Source organism: Mobula birostris, chromosome 5, assembly GCF_030028105.1.
Source record: "Mobula birostris isolate sMobBir1 chromosome 5, sMobBir1.hap1, whole genome shotgun sequence".
NCBI classification, from domain to species: Eukaryota; Metazoa; Chordata; class Chondrichthyes; order Myliobatiformes; family Myliobatidae; genus Mobula; species Mobula birostris.
In genome coordinates this window covers 132233914-132248259 of record NC_092374.1, presented here as the reverse complement: position 1 = coordinate 132248259, position 14346 = coordinate 132233914, and the positions used below count along the sequence as shown (strand labels likewise).

The 14346-nt window shown below is 41.4% G+C and overlaps 1 protein-coding gene across 4 annotated transcripts in view; it reads left to right on the top strand.

Moving 5' to 3' along the window:
- Nucleotides 1–14346, top strand: part of gli2a (GLI family zinc finger 2a) — a 592799-nt gene that overhangs the window by 274698 nt on the left and 303755 nt on the right. Inside the window, exon 1 of one of the 4 annotated variants that reach the window (XM_072258703.1) lies at nucleotides 13351–13431. The exons of 2 other annotated variants lie outside the window; for them this stretch is intronic. The gene's annotated coding sequence lies outside the window, so the exon portion shown is untranslated. Of the gene's footprint in view, nucleotides 1–13350; nucleotides 13432–14194; nucleotides 14331–14346 lie in introns of those variants that run through there. One more of the 4 variants, XM_072258700.1, reaches the window with a different exon arrangement.

The following is a 14346-nucleotide window of genomic DNA, read 5'->3' as shown; positions in this document are numbered from 1 at the left end:
CTTAATTACATTTGAAAAGGCTTTCAACAAGTCTCCGTGCCATAGCTTCACACAGAAACATGGATTGAATATGCACTGTTTCAGCTCTACTTTATCAATATAACTTAGTGAAGTAATTATTGAGAAGGTCCACTGCTGCATAAAGAGCTGTCTTCCAATCCATAGTTAGTCAGAGAGTTCAAGGATCGTACATGTCCTACATGCTGTCTATTGAACACCCCATACCATCCCATTTGCCAATACTTGTTCTGTAGACTTCTACGTTTTGGCATTTCAAGTTGCTTGTCTGGATGCTTCTTTAATATTCCTTCATGACGTTCATAGATAATGTATTCCATATCACACCCATCCACTGGATAAAGTTTTTTTTCCCTCACATACCCTCTAACCCTCTTAGTTATCACCTTAAATGTGTTCGTTTTAGTTTTTGACTTCTCCATTTTAGGGAAGGGTTTCTCATTATCCATTCTATTTATGCACCTCATAATTTAATTGGGTCCCCCAAGAAAACAAATGCAGCCTATCCTGTCTTCTGTCACAACTGAAATGTTGCTCTGGTACATCTCTATACCGGAGTGGTCAATGTCTTATTTACCATTCAGAACCTTCAGTAGCATGCTGTAGTATATTTGGACTTTAATTCAGCCTCGGTTCACAGGTCATATTCTCATCACTGTGCCAGCACGTTCTGTAGGTTTCAGTCTCACACCAGTGACATTAGGACTAATACTGGTAGAGATATTGGCCTTTTGCTGGAATGGTAAAGTGAGGCTCCCTTGAGTGAATTTAGCAAAACTCAATGGCATCATTCAAAAAAAAAGATAAGGAGCTGTTAACCCTAGAGAACCAACCTGCAAATAGTTATAATGCAGTAAGCATCTAGTCCATAAAACCAGAACGCATAGGAGTAGGCTTAGGCTGTTCGGCCCATCCAGTCTGCTCCTCTATTCCATCAAGGCTGATTTATTATCCCTCTCAACCCGATTTTCCTGCCTTCACCCTGTAACCTTTGACACCCTGCAAGAAATAGACCTGCAAAGGCTGCTGTCAAATGCTAGTTTGTTTAAAAGTTTAAAAGAATTTAGCAGTAGTCTTGGCCAATTGGTTCACTTGAAGGTACAAGTTTCATTACAAGAGATGAGGTGACAGCTCTGACAAGCACTGAATCTCTTATTAGACTATAAGGCACAAATATTTAGTACTTTCAATGTAAACTCTCAGTGTTATCACCTTCTCTATCCTTTGTTCAGTGTTTTTCTAGTGATGTAGGCTAAATATCTCTTGTGGTTTTCCCATAGTTACTCAAACTGTTGACATCATTCAGGTGGATGAGGCAGACATTCCATTTTAATAATATACATTTTCTGATGCATATTCAGCACTTTGAAATTGGTGTGTAATAATAGGCTGCTTATTATTCTGTTGGGGTGGGAATATTTCCCTCGATGGTTAAGTGTACAACCAGAACAGGGCCAACCAGTTCAGTCAGCTTCCACAAGTTGAACTCCTAGTCACAGGAATGATGATGGTGTTGTTAGTCACTGAACCTGAATGAAATAGGGTCAAAAAGGATTCTGCTGTTGCACATCTGTTAGATTAAGAATGTTATGTTCTTTATGTTATCCAGAGGTGTACTGTTATCCAGGCATCTGTACCAAAGATTGGAGCCGGAAGGTTGAGACTGGAGACCTGGACGCCTGTCCTAGATTGGAGGACAGTCTGTGTGTGTGGATAGGTGGGAGGGAGGGAGAAGGGGGACTTGGCTCGCTGCTGTTGTTTCCGCTGAGCATGGCGGACAAGCAGTGTTGGCGCCAGAATGTGTGGCCACACTTGTGAGCTGCCCCCGGCACAGCAGTAGGTGTGTTGGTTCTTGAAACAAATGAAGCACTTCACTGTATATCTCCATGGTACAAAGAGCATAAGGTATAGGAGCAGAACTGGGGCATTTGGCCCGTCAAGTTTACTCCCCTATTTCATCATGGCTGATCCATTTCCCTCTCAGCCCCAATCTGCTGCCTTCTCCCCGAATCCCTTCATGCCCTGACTAATCAAGATTCATATGTCACTTCTCTAATGATCTGAATTTATTTTTGACCAACAGAGCAACACTGCCCCCTCAACCTACCTGCCTGGCCTTTTGATACAATGTGTGTCTTTGGTCATTAAGCTCCCAGCTATGATCTTCTTTCAGCCACGATTTAGTGATGCTCACAACATCATACATTCAAATCTGTAACTGTGCTGCAAGTTCATCTACCTTATTCTGTATACTGTGTGCATTCAAATATGACACCTTCAGTGCTGTATTCATCACCCTTTTCAATTTTGTCCACCTTTTACATTGCAGCTCATCCTGTTGACTGTAGTTTTGCCCTGTCATCAATCTCTCCTCACTAGCAGTCTCGCTACACACTGCCTCCATTTGTAAGCCAACTGCACCACTATCCTCAGCCCTATAACTCTGGTTCCCAACCCCCTGCCAAGTTAGTTTAAACCCTCGCCAACGGCTCTATCAAACCTGTTCTCAAGGATATTGGTCCCTCTCAGGTTCAGGTGTAACCTGTCCCTCTTGTACAGATCATACCTCCCCCAGAGGAGATCTCAATGTGATAAATAAATCTGAATCTGAAGAAAGGAGGGACAAAGAGAGGATGTGCAGAATGGGAGTGGATGTGGAAAGGATGAATGAATGGAGAGAAAGAAATGATGAAAGGATGGGGCAAAAGAGGGGCTTTTTACTTTCTATAAACTGTCTTACAGCTGATCAAGCATTTTTTGTGTGCCTGAACTTCCCTGCTTTACTTCCAACTTGCTGCAGGAAATAAGGCAACTTGTTTGAACACCGAGGTCCCATAAACAGCAATTTAAGTCTGGAGCTGTAGACTCTGCTATGCTCCAGTACAGGATACTGAATGAAAGGCTTGAGTTTATACAGTTTTATACAACCTGAGAACCATGTTACAATGTTTCACAACCAGTGAAACCAATCTGGCATGCAGTGACTCTTGTTGGATGAAGAGAGCAAAACCCAAATTGTGGAAAACAAGCTCCAACAAACTGAGGTGCTACACTTTAGTATACAGTACTGCTGCTCACTGGATGTTTTTTTTTTGTTTTTCGCACCTGTCTCTGTAAACTCTAGAGAATGTTATGTGTGAAAATCCCAGGAGATCCCAAGTTTCTGAGATACTCAAACCACCCCGTCTGGCACCAACAATCATTCAATGGTCAAAGTCACTTACATCATATTTCTTCCCCATACTGATGTTTGGTCTGAACAACAACTGAACCTCTTGACCATGTCTGCATGCTTTTATGCGTGGAGTTGCTGCCTCATGATTGGCTGATTACACATTTGCATTAACAAGCAGGTGTACAGGTGTACTTAATAAAATAGTCACTGAGTAGACACAACTGATTCTTTGCTCAGCTTAGCTACCAGGAAACTTCTCCCATTCTTTGAAGTTGTGCTGTGGACCTTTAATTTCTTCTCACAGGATTTGAAAGGACCTTAGTTTAACTTATTCAGTCCCTCCAAATTGTTGGTGTACTTAGTTCTCAGGAGTAAGAAGCGAACTTGCTGTAAATTTCAGGCTGCTGTTTCAAAGTTGAAAATTTATATTAAGATTTTCTGCTAAGTTTGCCATCCTGTAAACAGTAAGTTTAAACAAGAAAATAAATAGAATCCTTGAATTTACCGAGCACAAGAGCAAAGTAAGTTCTGAATCATTTTATAATCGCGAAATTAAAAAAACACCATTCATTTGGCACTTCACAAACATTCAATAACCCTAAAGCATTTCATGACTAATACATTATCTTGAACTACTGTTTATATACAGACAACAATATCTTCTCAAGCTAGAACCCACATATAACTGAACAGTTCTCGAATATTTAGGACAGTGGGACTAGTTTTGAATGATTAAGGAAAAAGATTTTGAAATTCATCAATTTGAAGTTTAACAATTGACTTCCTTTATTAATCTCTTTAGTCTGACAAAATCGTTACTTTGCCACCCAAATTAATATTAGGCCCAGCACGAATAGATTCTGAATGCATTAAGAAAGTTATGGAAATTCCTGTCAGCTGTTGTAAATCAGTAGGGAACTTTCTTGCTAGGATGTACTTTTAGTTTTCTTTGATTTGACCTTTGACATGCTTATATTTTATATTTTCATTGTTACTTCAAATATATTGTACCTTAATAAGCATAATGTATTTTCACATACAGAATTAACCAATGAAAGTAGCTAACAGAAACCCATATAGCTGATCCTTCCCCACTTCCTGGCATCAATCTGTCATGTGTCAGAATACGCAAGCACAGTTGACTTAATGAAAACAGAATTGGACAGTAGGCTACTACTCAAATAGCTTGCCAAATGTGGGAAGGTTTTGGGTATGGTGCTGAGATCTGTATGGAAATAAAGATAGCAGCTGTGCCCTCTGCCCTAGATTTTCCCACTATAGGAAACATCCTCTCCACATCCACTCTATCTAGGTCTTTCAGCATTGGATAGGTTTCAATGAGATCCTCCCTCAATCTTCGAAATTCCAGCGAGGACAGGCCCAGAGCCATCAATCACTCCTTTCCTTCTCATCCTTTCTAAGATAAGTGGCCCAAAACTGCTCACAATACTCCAAATGAGGCCTCACCAGTGCCTTATAAAGCCTCAGCATTACATACTTGCTTTTATTTTCTTGTCCTCTTGAAATGAATTTGCTTTCCTTACCACCAACTCAACCTGTAAATGAACATTTAGGGAATTGTGCACAAGGACTCCAAAGTCCCTTTGCTCCTCAGATTTTTGAACTTAGAAAATAGTCTGTGCTTTTGTTCCTTCTACCCATGCACATGACCATACACTTCCTGACACTATATTCCACCTGCCACTTCTTTGCCCATTCTCCCAATCTGTCTAATTCCTTCTGCACCCTCCCTGCTTCTCAACACCATCTGTCCCTCCATCTCTCCTCGTATCGTCTGCAAACTCAGTCACAAATCCATCAATTCTGTAATCCAGATCATCGACATAAAATGTAAAAAAGCTGTCCCAACATTGACCCCAGCAGCCAACCAGAAAAGGCTCCCTTTATTCCTAGTCTTTGCCTCCTGCAAATCGGCCAATTTTCTATCCATGCTAGTACCTTTCCTGAAATACCATGGGCTCTTGCTAAGCAACCTCATTTGCGGCAACTTGTCAAAGGGGTTCTGAAAATCAAAGCACACAACATCCACCGATTCTCCTTTGTATATCCTGCTTGTTATTTCCTAAAAGTACTTTGACAGGTTTTTCAGGCAAGATTTTCCATAAAGGAAACCATGCTGACTTTGGCCTTTTTAATCACTTGCCTCCAAGTACCGTGAAACCTCAACTTTAGCAACTGACTCCAACATCTTCCCAACCACTGAGGTCAGTCTAACTGGCCTATAGTTCCTTTCTTCTGCCTCCTTCCCTTCTTGAAGAGTGGATAGACATTTGCAGTTTTCCAGTCCTCCATAATCTAGTGATTCTTGAAAGATCATTACTAATGCTTCCATAGTCACTTCAGCCACCTCTTTCAGAAGCCTAGGATGTAGTCCATTTGGTCAAAGTGACGTATTTACCTCAGAGCTCTCTGCTTCCCAAGCACATTCTCCTTAGTAATAGCAACTATACTCTCTTCTGACCCGTTACTCTCGAACTTTTGAAATAACACTAGTGTCTTCCATGGTGAAAACTGAAGCAAAGTTCCTTTCAGTTCATCTGCCATTTCCTTGTCCCCCATTACTACCTCTCCAGTGTCATTTTCCCATGTTCCGATATCCACTCTCACCTCTCTTTCACTTTTTATATACAGTATCTGAAAAAAAATTGGCTTTAATATTATTGGCTAACTTACCTTTATATTTCATCTTTTCCCTCCATATTGCTTTTTTAGTTGCCTCTGTTGTTTTTTAAAGCTTCCCAATCCTCTAACTTCCCACTAACTTTTGCTCTATTATATGTCCTCCCTTTTGCTTTTATTGTTGTCTTTTACTACCCTTTACAACCATGGTTGCATCATCCTACCTTTAAAATACTCTTCTTTGAGATGTATCTATCCTGCACTTTCTGAATTGCTCCCACAAAATTCAGCTATTGCTGCACTGCCATTATCCCTGCTAGTGACCCCTTCCAATTAACTTTGGCCAGCTCCTCTCTCATGCCTCTGTAATTTCCTTTACTCCACTGTAATACTGATACATCTGACTTTAGCTTCTCCCTCTGAAATTTCAGGGTGAATTCTATCATATTATGATCACTGCCTCCTAAGGGTTTCTTTACCTTAAGCTCCCTAATAAAATTTGGTTCATTACACAACACCCAATCCAGAATAGCTGATCTCCTAGTGGGTTCAACCATGAGTTGCTCTAAAAAGCCATCTTGTAGACACTCTACAAATTCTCTTTCTTGGGATCCAACACCAACCCATTTCTCCCAATCTACCTGCATATTGCAATCCCCTTGCCCATTGTAACATTGCCTTCTTGACATGCTGTTTCTATTTACTGTTGTGATTTCTAGCCCACATCCTGGCTACTGTTCTGAGGCCTGTATCTTAACCCTGCCCACAAGGATTCTACATCTTCTGATCCTATGTCACCTCTTTCTAAGGATTTGATTTCATTTTTTATCAACATCCAACAGCTGGTAGAAATGAAGTAGTCTCTTTATTCGAAAAAATGAGACACAGCAGGCATAATATTGAGACCCTTTCAGAGGAAGAGGCTTGCTGGACCCAAGACTACATGATATTTTATATGCAAAAAATCAAAAGACAATTCTATATTTACAAGTATCTACAATGCTTTCCCTTGAATTACGTAGATAACTTTCACTCCTCCTTCTTCACACCCACACTACAGACACACAATTTAATTTTAAATCAGCATTGTCTGGTCTTCTAATTAACTGTGGTTCAGAACTTTTAGGAAATTATTGTCCAGAGCTGCATTTTAAATTTAATCTACTGTCTATATTCAAATTTGAAGATTGATGGCTGAAGTTAGTTGCTGAAGTTATTTGCTATATGTGCTAACCCCAAAAACACCCTAACAGCTTTCAATAGATTAGATTTTGGAATAAATAGCACTGTGTTGTCACTACTGTGCACCACGCCAACTAGTGATGAATTTCATGGCTGTAGTGTGTCAAGCATTTTCCAGACATCTCTAGATTCTTCACAGACAATGAATTATTATCTACTGTACAATCACACTGGAGAAGACCTGGCTGTCTGATCTCTCAGGTGTCCCTAGCTGTGGAATCACAAAGCAACCAAGAAATGATTGTATGTGAGGCAAGATGATGTGAAGGAATACAGGCAGGGGAAGTGGTATAATAGGATGATGGGATTCATTATTAAAGACTCAACTACCTGAAGGACAGCTTTACCTGTGGGAGGTAGTTATATAGGGAAAACCCATGGTAAGTACAAGACTTGAACATTGAAGATGATTCCAGCTGAAGTGATTAATCTGCCTTTGTAGTGCCAGCAGCTATCTTTAAACTGTGCTGTAAATGCTCTGCACTGTTGTATCCATTAAGCCACCAGAGACAGAAAAACCATCTGTATGCATGAACTTTCCATTTTGTAGTTAATATTAACATAACTCTTAAAGATCAAACCACACTTAGAAAAACAAAATGCTACAGCAGATTAAGACTGATTTGGAGCCTCGTTCAAATGTTTACTGCTGAAAGGTTTAACTTGTGATTCTCTGTTAAAGTGGGAATATATTTTCAACCCTCATTACTGTTGGTCACCCCCACTTGCGGTGGTGCGAGAGGATCCGAGGGAATGTCACAAACGTAGAACTACAGTGTATGAAATCATATGGCATAGGAACAAGTCATTTGGCGCAACTAATAAGACATAGGAGTAGAATTTAGCCATTCAGCCCATCGAGTCCTCTCTGGAACAACCTGCAAGTTAATCTTCAGGGAATCCTGCATGAGGACTCCCAAGTCCCTTCGGACTTGGGATGGGGCAGTAACGAGGAGTGACCGGAGAAGCTAGGTCTGTTCTCCCTGGAGCCGAGGAGGTGAGAAAGTCACATAATTGGGGTATATAATATTAAGAGGAATACAGACTGTATGAAACTTTTCCCCATATTAGAGGTTGATGAAACTGAACGTAGGCTCAGTGCAGGAAGGGGTAAGAGGTTTAGATGGGAAATGAAGTGGAACTCCTTCACCCAGAGATTCATAAGGACCTGGGATGCACTGTCTGAGTATGTGGTTGATGCTGGGTCACTGACAAGACTTAAATGGTGCCCAGATGAACATTTCAATTGCTTAGCCATGGAGCAAGTGCTGGCCAATAGAGTCAACATGGAAAGGCATTAATGGAAGGACATCCTTTAGAACAGGGATGAAGAGGAATTTCTTTAGCCAGAGGGTGGTAAATTTGTGGAATTCATTGCCACAGATGACTGTGGAGGCCAAGTCTTTGGGTATATTTAAAGCAGAGATTGATAGGTTCTTGGTTTGCAGGGGTGTCAAAGGTTACAGGGAGAAGGCAGAAGAATGAGGTTGAGGAGGATATTAAAACTGCCATGATGGAATGGCAGAGCAGTCTTGTTGGGCTAAATGGCCTAATTGTGCTCCTATGTCTTATGGCCTGTGGTCTATCCCAAGCAGTATCCTGGTGAATCTCATCTACACCCTCTCCAGTACTATCACAGACTTCCTATATCTGTTGATCAGACATGTACACAGTGCAGGTCTGACCAAGGCTTCATAAAGTTGGAGCGTAACTTCTCTATTTCTGTAATGCCCAAACGAGTGAAGGCCAGTATCCCTTATGTTGTCTACCTGCATTTCCACGTTCAAGAATCTATGGACTTGTACTTGGCGTTCCCTTCCCATACTGCCCAAGACCCTACCATTAACAATGATTGTCCCTACCCTATTGCGTGTCTCAGATGGGTCATATCACATTAGTCTGAATTAAACTCAATCTGCCATTTCACCAACACACCCATATCCCTCTGCAGCCTGTCTATCTTCCACATTAACAACTACACCAAGCTTCATTTCATCAGCAAACAAGGTTGTAGTTCTAGGTTTACATAGATGAATCATCAAAATGCACCGACTGTTGCTTCTGAAAATAGTATTCATTGAACTTCTCTCCCTGAAAGTTTCTCCTTCAAGGATTTATCTAATTTCATTTTGAAAACGACAATCCAGTCCACTTCAAACTTCCGGAAGATAAGATGCTACATGAAAAGATTTTCTTCTTGTCTGCTCATAAAACTTTTCAAAACTATTATATCTGTGTTCTTTCCAGTAAAAAATGGCTCTTCTTATTTTCACTGACAAGTTTTAAACCATTCAATTCCACTATTGTCTCTGTCCCAAGTAGAAGACTTGCTGCCTCTCTGGTCTTGCCTCAGACAGTACTGTGTGAAAGTCTTAGCCGCATATATATTGCCAGGGTGCCTAAGACTTTTGCACAGTATTGTATTTGTCAATGTGGAGTTTGAAAATCTGGTGGGAGCAAAGAATGTTGGGAGTACTGAGGGTGGAGCGCTGCGGGAGGGGTGTAGGACAGGTGGCAGAGAATAAGTGCCAGGGATCGAGGGTGGTGGAGGTGTAGACTCACCCAGCCCTGAGATACCAATTTTAAACAAATGGTGTACTGATCATTGCAGAATGTCTCTCTGGTGCTTCCCGCTCCCTCCCCACTCCCTTCCCCTTTTTCTAAGCATGATTCCCTTCTTCCTGCGCCCTTCCCACTCTCAGTCCACAACAGAAACCCATATCAGAATCAGGTTTATCATCACTCACATCTATCATGAAATTTGTTTTTTTTTTGCAGCAACAGCAGTACAGTGTAATACATAAAATTACTACAGGACTAGCTGCTGTATATATATGTGCCTAAGACTTTTGCACAGTACTGTAGCTGTCAGCAAACTTCCCACCCAAAATAATGAGTCACTTTACAAAGTCTGATACCACCAGAAACATATCGTACTCCACTGGAGACACAGACCACTGCAGATATTGGAATTTGGAGCACCACACAAGATTCAGCTGGTCAGGCAGCATCTGTGGAGGGAAATGGACCATCAATGTAGCCTGGCCAGCTGAGTTCCTCCAGTATCTTCTATGTTGCAGTCAGACTCCATTGCACGGGAAAACAAACATAAAAATAGTTGTGCGTCTGCCAGAGCAACAGATCGACATATAAATACATAAAGTTCTGTCCCGGAGGAATGAAGACATAAGCAGAGCCTTTTTCTGGATCAGTGAGAAACACAAACACGTATTGTTTTGAGGGTCCTCTCCTTCTCCTCTGCTTGCATATGGATGTCATTGTTACAAAGCTGAAATTAATAGCCAGAGAATTGGCTGAGTCTGACATCTTGCCCAGAGCAGTTAACCACTCCAAACGGAACTTAGGACCGTGATTAGTGACGAGCAGCGCATTGTTGTGTTTCAGTATATCGTCGTCTCCAAATGGAAGGGAATATTTCCAGGCTTAGTGCCCACTCGTGTGTCATTCTAGGAAAGCAACACCATACGAGCAATGGAAGGAATGAGCAGAAAGTGAGGGCAAGGATGTGCAGCAGTCGTTAGTAACATCTGTATAGCATATGTGCCTGTTATTCTTAAATACCACAAAATATTTAAAAATTTTGCATATAATTGTTTAGTTATAAATGGGAGACGATGAAACAAACTGAACAATTGTCTTACTTGATAGCTAAAGTTTTTCATTCAGTTTGATGAATTTTGGCTTCTTTACCTCAGTAGCATTAACCGCAGTGGAAAAATATAAAGGCGCGAAATTAGATTTGGCTTTGTCTCACTCATTTTGTAAAGTTACTGGTGTAAGGTATTTTACAAGGTGCTGTGCTGAAGTTTTGTGCTTTTTCTCTTCACTCATTTCCTCAAACAATCTCCCATATCATTCAGGCCAGCAGTGGCAAACTGACCTAGTCTGGATCCTTGTTTCCAATATTTAGTCATCCTCCACTTTAACGCCTGACTCTTACCATCGGGATCATGTTTGGAGATCTGAACTGGCATTATTTCTCCCATTATCTAGTCTGGAGGTAAAATGAAGAAATATGCACACTTTTCCGGTTTTATTGCTTTGGTCCACCCTCTTTCTCTCTCCCTCCATTTGCTTTTCTCCCGCCCTCAACTTTCTTTCATTCAGCCACTTTACGTCCTTGACAACCATCAGAGCACACGCTTTTCCGAGCTTGCCAGTTAAGGCCGGAGATATCTGGTTCCACGTGTGGAGGAGAGAGGCAGAGGGAAAGAGAGAGTGAGGGAGAGAAAGAAAGAAAACGAGAACCACTACTCTTGGGAGAGATTAAAGTTGGAAGCGCGCGCGCGCACACACACACACAACACACACACACACACACAACGATGAAAAGCAGCATTCGTTAAAATTGACTTATTCTTATCATGCCACCTGAAGTTCCTTTATTTTTTTTGCCCCTCGCCTGATTCTTGTACAATCCAAGGAGGTGCTATTACTCCAACACTTGACTTCACAGAGCCAGTTGGGCTGGGAAGGTGGTGGTTTGGAGAGAGACCAGGCAGACGAGGCTCCGTCCCAACAGCAAGCCCCATTCCAAGCTTGCTGTGAACTCGTTTGCAAATAGTTCAAAATTGCACAGAACCAAGTACTAAATCCTTTACCTCTTCCTCATGCCCCCTTCTCTATCTCCTCCCTATAAGGTCACTAAATTTTGATCTCAGGCTTAGAAAGCGCGCACAAACCACTTGAGGTAATAACATCAAATTGGACGCCTAACTTTCCCCAACTCAATGGCACATTGTAATAGCATTTAGAAACCGGCAGTGATGAATCTTCTGGGAGTTATGTTCATAAAACGCTGGCAACATTTTGCTGCGCCTAATATTTTTCGTTAGCTACTGTTTCAAGAGGCGGGTACTAACTGTTTTGCGCGTGGCTGCACATTTAACTAGTGTAAACCAAGCTCTCCCGAATACTGCAACCCACTAGTTGGTTTTATCATTTTCTGAAATGTTGTGTTATAAAAACTACTGGGTTTGTAAATTTACTGTTTCTGCAGTTTGGATAGCGTGCAGTTGCCAGAAATCTCACTTTCCCCTCTGTAATTTTGGTGTGTAACACGGAAAACGCAATTCACTTTATTTGTCCGGATGGGATTATTAAGCATTTAGAAAGAGTGTTAAATGTTCCAATCATCCTGTTTCTTTTTAAAAAAAATTTAGTTCTTCATTTACTATCCTGGACAATGTTTACCCTGAATCAAGAACAACTTGTCATAGTCTCTTTATTCTTAGAGAGATCTTCGTGAGTACAATTTGGCAACATCCGTTTCCCTGCATTATAAATGATTTGGCAGGATTAATTAAAAAAAAAATTCGTAAAGATCTTTTGAAAGTGTCAAGCTTTAATAAAAAGGCAATTTTCTTAATTTAACTGGGTCCAGGGACGAATGGACAAAGGTATTCCAGAGTCTGAGACTGAAAAACCCATCTGGTCTGATGAAAATAATATTTAGATAACTGACTAGGGCAGTGAGCCACAGTTCGGAATCGATGCGTTGGGCGGTACTGTAATAACAAATTAAAATACACTGTTTCTGTAAAGGAAATTGAGTAATTAAATGCCAGCTACGCGCAATAAAAAAGGGAACATTTCTGGAAACAGCCCTACTGTCAAAATCAAAGGGCTCTATAGAATCATCGTAAACCAAAATTCACTTGGAGAGGGAAATATCGAGATTTTTCGATAAAATGCTTGTGGAAATGGTCCTGGTTCACCTCGAGAATAAACCGTGCTGAGATTCGGGCAGCTCAAGGGTTAATGAAACCAATGAGAAATGGCTCTGTCTGCATGCTCCTAACGCAATTTGAAGTTGATTTATAGAGTGGCATGTGAAAATACAAACTCACAGCGGCGAGTTACCCCAATTAGATGTACAGACAAAAAGCCGCTCACCATCACATCGCACCACAGGTTCTTGTGTCTGTACATGTGTGGAAGCCCTTAACGTGGGGGTAACATCGCTGGCATTATCACTTCATGCAACTGCCTATTAACGTTTTAGAATTTTCGTCAACGAATAAAACACGAGTTTTGCTTCTAACGAAGAAACCGCGCTGGTGAAGCGTTTCCGATCAGTCAGCTGGGAAACTCGAGGTTTAAGCTCTGTAACCAAAATAGGAAGTGGGTGGGTGAGAGGGCGAGGGACGACTCGGAAAGTAATATTAGTGAAATTAGTCCATTTTCCTTTCGCGATGGGCAGACTGTCGACCGCAACGCATTACAAAACGCTGCAGAAAACATTTCCTCCACAATTAGTCAAAGTTTTAAATACTTGCCCTTGGAAAGAGTTCTAATTGTTTGTTTTGGTTCCTGCAAATGTTTTCGCCCAGGAGGTATATGTATTTTGTTTAGCCTTTTTATTTGTTTTGCTTATGGCTCTCACTTCGGTGTGTCGACGACGTGAATGGATAGAGAGGATTTATCCTCACTATGTGCGCCGCGTTTATTCTCGGAGAAAGCTCCCTCTCCGCGGCTGCACCGTTTCTTAGCCTTTCTTTTTGTCTGCCCCTCCAATTTGCATTCTTTGATGGATTGCAGGGGTCTCGGAGTGCACTTCCAGAGAAGCGCTGAAGTACCATCTCGACAAACTCTTAAGAGAGAAGCAACAGAAGTGCAAGTATTTGTCCAAACTCGTTGAGTCCACTAAGGCATTCTCTCAGCCTGTGCAAAGATCAATATTGCAGTTTGCCGATGGGCTTTGTACACGCATTCACAGTTTAGGTCTTTTAACAATATTAGCTCACAGCTCAATGAAGAGCCGTGCATGATGTAGTTAGTCCGAAGTACTGAGAGGAGCACTTCCCTAAAAACTCCCCCCGATCAGAAGTGAATACTGAAGTGTGCATACGACCTCCTGTTTATTTAGAAACACAGAGACTTGCCCGCGGCTGTTTCACAATTTATTTCTTGGCATATATCAGCAAATACTTCCAGGCCAATAACGCCGTGTTCCTTTTCTGCTTGGAAGTGAATAGTGAGCTGGGGGTGGAAGAGGGGATGCTATTTTATTTGGGGGCGGCAAACAGCTTTGAAGTATCGGGCAGTTCAAATGGAACTCCCGGCCACAAATTGTACTGGGAGTTTGAAGGGAGCATTTTAAGAGTTCCTCTGGGTTCTTGTCTTGGGTTTGAGAGAGAACAAGTGATTCTTTTTCACGGCTGGGTTGTCCTATTGAAACTTTGGGTATTGTGCGTCTAAGCCGAAACCGAACTGACGGGCAGTGAAAAAAGTGGTGGGTTCGGGAGTAT